The sequence below is a fragment of the Cetorhinus maximus genome, unplaced genomic scaffold, assembly GCF_964194155.1.
Source record: "Cetorhinus maximus unplaced genomic scaffold, sCetMax3.hap1.1 HAP1_SCAFFOLD_1390, whole genome shotgun sequence".
Lineage (NCBI taxonomy): Eukaryota > Metazoa > Chordata > Chondrichthyes > Lamniformes > Cetorhinidae > Cetorhinus > Cetorhinus maximus.
The window spans coordinates 5,779-11,748 of NW_027597331.1; positions in this window are offsets into that span (position 1 = coordinate 5,779).

Genomic DNA, 5,970 nt, shown 5'->3' on the forward strand with positions numbered 1-5,970 from the left:
TGCGAGAGAGAGAGAGAGAGAGAAAGCGTTACTTAGCGGACACTGCGAGAGAGAGAGAGAGAGAGAGCGTTACTTAGCAGACACTGCGAGAGCGAGAGAGAGAGAGAGAGCTTTACTTAGACGACACTGCGAGAGAGAGAGAGAGAGGGCGTTACTTAGCGGACACTGAGAGAGAGAGAGAGAGAGAGAGCGTTACTTAGCGGACACTGCGAGAGAAAGAGAGAGAGAGCGTTACTTAGCGGACACTGCGAGAGAGAGAGAGAGAGCGTACTTAGCGGACACTGCGAGAGAGAGAGAGAGAGCGTTACTTAGAGGTCACTACGAGAGAGTGAGAGAGATAGAGAGAGAGCGTTACTTAGCGGACACTGCGAGAGAGAGAGAGAGAGAACGTTACTTAGCGGACAATGCGAGAGAGAGAGAGAGAGAGAGAGAGCGTTACTTAGCGGACACTGCGAGAGAGAGAGAGCGTTACTTAGCGGACACTGCGAGAGTGAAGGAGAGAGAGAGTGCGTTACTTAGCGGACACTGCGAGAGACAGAGAGAGAGAGAGAGCGTTACTTAGCGGACACTGCGAGAGACAGAGAGAGAGAGAGCGTTACTTAGCGGGCACTCCGAGAGAGAGAGAGCGTTACTTAGCGGACACTGCGAGAGAGAGAGAGAGAGAGAGCGTTACTTAGTGGACACTGCGAGATAGAGAGAGAGAGAGCGTTACTTAGCGGACACTGCGATAGAGAGAGAGAGAGAGAGAGCGTTACTTAGCGGACACTGCGAGAGAGAGAGAGAGAGAGAGCGTTACTTAGCGGACACTGCGATAGAGAGAGAGATAGAGAGCGTTACTTAGCGGACACTGCGAGAGAGAGAGAGAGAGAGCGTTACTTAGCGGACAATACGAGAGAGAGAGAGAGCGTTACTTAGCGGACAATGCGAGCGACAGAGATAGAGAGAGAGAGAGAGCGTTACTTAGCGGACACTGCGTGAGAGAGAGACAGAGAGAGAGCGTTACTTAGCTGACACTGCGAGAGAGAGAGAGAGAGAGCGGTACTTAGCGGACAATGCGAGAGAGAGAGAGAGAGAGAGCGTTACTTAGCGGACAATGCGAGAGGAGAGAGAGAGAGCGTTACTTAGCGGACAATGCGAGAGAGAGAGAGAGAGAGAGAGAGCGTTACTTAGCGGACACTGCGAAAGAGAGAGAGAGAGCGTTACTTAGCGGACACTGCGAGAGAGAGAGAGAGAGAGAGCGTTACTTAGCGGACACTGCGAAGAGAGAGAAAGAGAGAGCGTTACTTAGCGGACACTGCGAGAGAGAGAGAGAGAGAGAGAGAGCGTTACTTAGCGGACACTGCGAGAGAGAGAGAGAGAGAGAGAGAGAGAGAGAATGTTACTTAAGCGGACACAGCGAGAGAGAGAGAGCGTTACTTAGCGGACACTGCGAGAGAGAGATAGAGAGAGACAGAGAGCGTTACTTAGCGCACACCGAGAGAGAGAGAGAGAGAGAGAGAGAGAGAGAGAGCGTAACTTAGCGGACACTGCGAGAGAGAGAGAGCGTTACTTAGCGGACACTGCGAGAGAGAGAGAGAGAGAGAGAGAGACGTTACTTAGCGGACACTGCGAGAGAGAGAGAGAGAGAGAGCGTTACTTAGCGGACACTACGAGAGAGAGAGAGAGAGATAGCGTTACTTAGCGGACACTGCTAGAGAGAGAGAGAGAGAGAGACCGTTACTTAGCGGACACTGTGAGAGAGAGAGAGAGAGATAGAGAGAGCGTTACTTAGCGGACACTGCGAGAGAGAAAGAGAGAGCGTTACTTAGCGGACACTGCGAGAGAGAGTGAGAGAGAGAGAGAGCGTTACTTAGCGGACACTGCGAGACAGAGAGAGAGAGAGAGAGAGACAGAGCGTTACTTAGCGGACACTGCGAGAGAGAGAGAGAGAGAGAGCGTTACTTAGCGGACACTGCGAGAGAGAGAGAGAGAGAGCGTTACGTAGCGGACACTTCGAGAGAGAGAGAGAGAGAGCGTTACTTAGCGGACACTGCGAGAGAGAGAGAGAGAGAGAGCGTTACTTAGCGGACACTTCGAGAGAGAGAGAAAGAGAGAGAGAGAGCGTTACTTAGCGGACACTGCGAGAGAGAGAGAGAGAGAGAGCGAGCGTTACTTAGCGGACACAGCGACAGCTAGAGAGAGAAAGAGAGAGCGTTGGCAGACACTGCGAGAGAGAGAGAGAGAGAGAGAGCGTTACTTAGCGGACACTGCGAGAGAGAGAGAGCGATTGTTACTTAGCGGACACTGCGAGAGAGAAAGAGAAAGCCTTACTTAGCGGACACTGCGAGAGGGAGAGAGAGAGAGAGTGAGAGAGAGAGAGAGAGAGAGTTACTTAGCGGACACTGCGAGAAAGAGAGAGAGAGAGAGAGAGCGTTACTTAGCGGACACTGCGAGAGAGAGAGAGAGAGAGAGAGCGTTACTTAGCGGACACTGCGAGAGAGAGAGAGAGAGAGCGTTACTTAGTGGACACTGCGAGAGAGAGAGAGAGAGAGAGCGTTACTTAGCGGACACTGCGAGAGAGAGAGAGCGTTACTTAGTGGACACTGCGAGAGAGAGAGAGAGAGAGAGCGTTACTTTGCGTACACTGCGAGAGAGAGAGAGAGAGAGAGAGCGTTACTTAGCGTACACTGCGAGTGAGAGAGTGAGAGAGAGAGAGAGCGTTATTTAGCGGACACTGCGAGAGAGAGAGAGAGAGAGAGAGCGTTACTTAGCGGACACTGCGAGTGAGAGAGTGAGAGAGAGAGAGAGCGTTATTTAGCGGACACTGCGAGAGACAGAGAGAGAGGAGAGCGTTACTTAGCGGACACTGCGAGAGAGAGAGAGCGTTACTTAGCGGACACTGGGAGAGAGAGAGAGAGAGAGAGGGAGAGCGCGTTACTTAGCGGACACTGCGAGTGAGAGAGAGAGAGAGAGAGAGCGTTACTTAGCGGACACTGCAGAGAGAGAGAGAGAGAGAGAGCGTTACTTAGCGGACACTGCGAGAGAGATAGAGAGAGAGAGAGAGCGATACTTGGCGGACACTGCGAGAGAGAGAGAGAGAGAGAGAGCGTTACTTAGCGGACACTGCGAGAGAGAGAAGAGAGAGAGAGCGTTACTTAGCGGACACTGCGAGAGAGAGAGAGAGAGAGAGCGTTACTTAGCGGACACTGCGAGAGCGAATGAGAGAGAGATTGCGTTACTTAGCGGACACTGCGAGAGACAGAGAGAGAGAGCGTTACTTAGCGGACACTGCGAGAGAGAGAGAGAGAGCGTTACTTAGCGGACACTGCGATAGAGAGAGAGAGAGAGAGCGTTACTTAGCGGACACTGCGAGGGAGAGAGAGAGAGAGAGAGCGTTACTTAGAGGACACTGCGAGAGAGAGAGAGAGAGCTTTACTTAGCGGACACTGCGAGAGAGTGAGAGAGAGAGAGCGTTACTTAGCGGACACTGCGAGAGAGAGAGAGAGAGAGAGAGCGTTACTTAGCGGACACTGCGAGAGAGATAGAGAGAGAGAGAGAGCGATACTTGGCGGACACTGCGAGAGAGAGAGAGAGAGAGAGAGCGTTACTTAGCGGACACTGCGAGAGAGAGAGAGAGAGAGAGAGCGTTACTTAGCGGACACTGCGAGAGAGAGAGAGAGAGAGAGCGTTACTTAGCGGACACTGCGAGAGCGAATGAGAGAGAGATTGCGTTACTTAGCGGACACTGCGAGAGACAGAGAGAGAGAGCGTTACTTAGCGGACACTGCGAGAGAGAGAGAGAGAGCGTTACTTAGCGGACACTGCGATAGAGAGAGAGAGAGAGAGCGTTACTTAGCGGACACTGCGAGAGAGAGAGAGAGAGAGAGCGTTACTTAGCGGACACTGCGAGATAGAGAGAGAGAGAGAGCGTTACTTAGCGGACACTGCGATAGAGAGAGAGAGAGAGCGTTACTTAGCGGACACTGCGAGAGAGAGAGAGAGAGAGAGAGAGAGCATTACTTAGCGGATACTGCGAGAGAGAGAGAGAGATTGAGAGAGCGTTACTTAGCGGACACTGCGGGATAGAGAGAGAGAGAGTGCGTTACTTAGCGGACACTACGAGAGAGAGAGAGAGAGCGTTACTTAGCGGACACTGCGAGGGAGAGAGAGAGAGAGAGAGCGTTACTTAGAGGACACTGCGAGAGAGAGAGAGAGAGCTTTACTTAGCGGACACTGCGAGAGAGTGAGAGAGAGAGAGCGTTACTTAGCGGACTCTGCGAGAGAGAGAGAGAGAGAGAGAGAGCGTTACTTAGCGGACACTGCGAGAGAGAGAGAGAGAGAGCGTTACTTAGCGGACACTGCGAGAGAGAGAGAGAGAGAGAGCGTTACTTAGCGAACACTGCGCGAGAGAGAGAGAGAGAGAGAGAGCGTTTCTTAGCGTACACTGCGAGAGAGAGAGAGAGAGAGAGCGTTACTTAGCGGACACTGCGAGAGAGAGAGAGAGAGAGAGCGTTACTTAGCGGACACTGCGAGAGAGAGAGAGAGAGAGCGTTACTTAGCGGCACTGCGAGAGAGAGAGAGAGAGAGCGTTACTTAGCGGACACTGCTAGAGAGAGAGAGAGAGAGAGAGAGAGAGCGTTATTTAGTGGACACTGCAATAGAGAGAGAGAGAGAGAGAGCGTTACTTAGCGAACACGGCGAGAGAGAGAGAGAGAGAGAGAGTGAGACCATTACTTAGCGGACACGGCGAGAGAGAGAGAGAGAGAGAGAGAGCGTTACTTAGCGGACACTGCGAGAGAGAGAGAGAGAGCGCGTTACTTAGCGGACACTGCGAGAGAGAGAGGGAGAGCGTTACTTAGCGGACACTGCAAGAGAGAGAGATAGAGAGCGTTACTTAGCGGACACTGCGAGAGAGAGAGAGAGAGAGAGAGAGCATTACTTAGCGGACACTGCGAGAGAGAGAGAGAGAAAGCGAGCGTTACTTAGCGAACACTGCGAGAGAATGAGAGAGAGAGAGAGAGCGTTACTTAGCGGACACTGCGAGAGAGTGAGAGAGAGAGAGAGGTTGTTATTTCTTGGACACTGCGAGTTAGAGATATCGCGTGTCATTTACCGGACACCTTCACTGCTAGGGTCAGGTTTAGGTAGGGTTTTGATTACTCTGTGTTATGTTTAGTGGATAGGTGTTAGAGTACTGTCCATTAGGGTTAGTGTTAGGGTTAGGGTTGGGGTTGGGGTTAGGGTACTTTGCATTAGGGTTGGGATTGGGTTTAGGGTACTTTGCGTTAGGGTTAGGGTTAGGGTACTTTGCATTAGGTTGGTATTGGGGTTAGGGTACTTTGCTTTAGGGTTGGGATTGGGTTTAGGGTACTTTGCGTTAGGGTTAGGGTTAGGGTACTTTGCATTAGGGTTGGGATTGCGGTTAGGGCACTCTGCGTTAGGGTTAGGGTTATGGTTAGGGTACTTTGCGTTAGGGTTGGTATTGGGGTTAGGGTACTTTGCTTTAGGGTTATGGTTTGGGTTAGGGTACTTTGCATTAGGGTTAGGGTTTGGGTTAGGGTACTCTGCGTTAGGATTAGCGTTCGGGTTAGGGTACTTTGCATTAGATTTGGGATTGTGGTTAGGGTACTCTGCGTTAGGGTTAGGTTTGGGGTTAGGGTACTTTGCGTTAGGGTTGGTATTGGGGTTAGGGTACTTTGCTTTAGGGTTAGGATTGGGGTTAGGGTACTCTGCGTTAGGGTTAGGGTTTGGGTTAGGGTACTTTGCGTTAGGGTTCGGGTTAGTGTCAGGGTGAGGGTTAGGGTCAGGGTTAGGGTTAGGGTTAGGGGTTAGGTTTAGGGATAGGATTCTCTGCATTAGGGTTCGAGTTAGGGTTATCCGTGTGCCAAATTGACCAAATTATCTTCGGTGGGGTCGGGGGGTGGTGGGTGGGTATTGCTCTGTCCTCCACCTGCGCTTCCCCCTCCCCTCGCTTGAGGAACATGTCTGTAC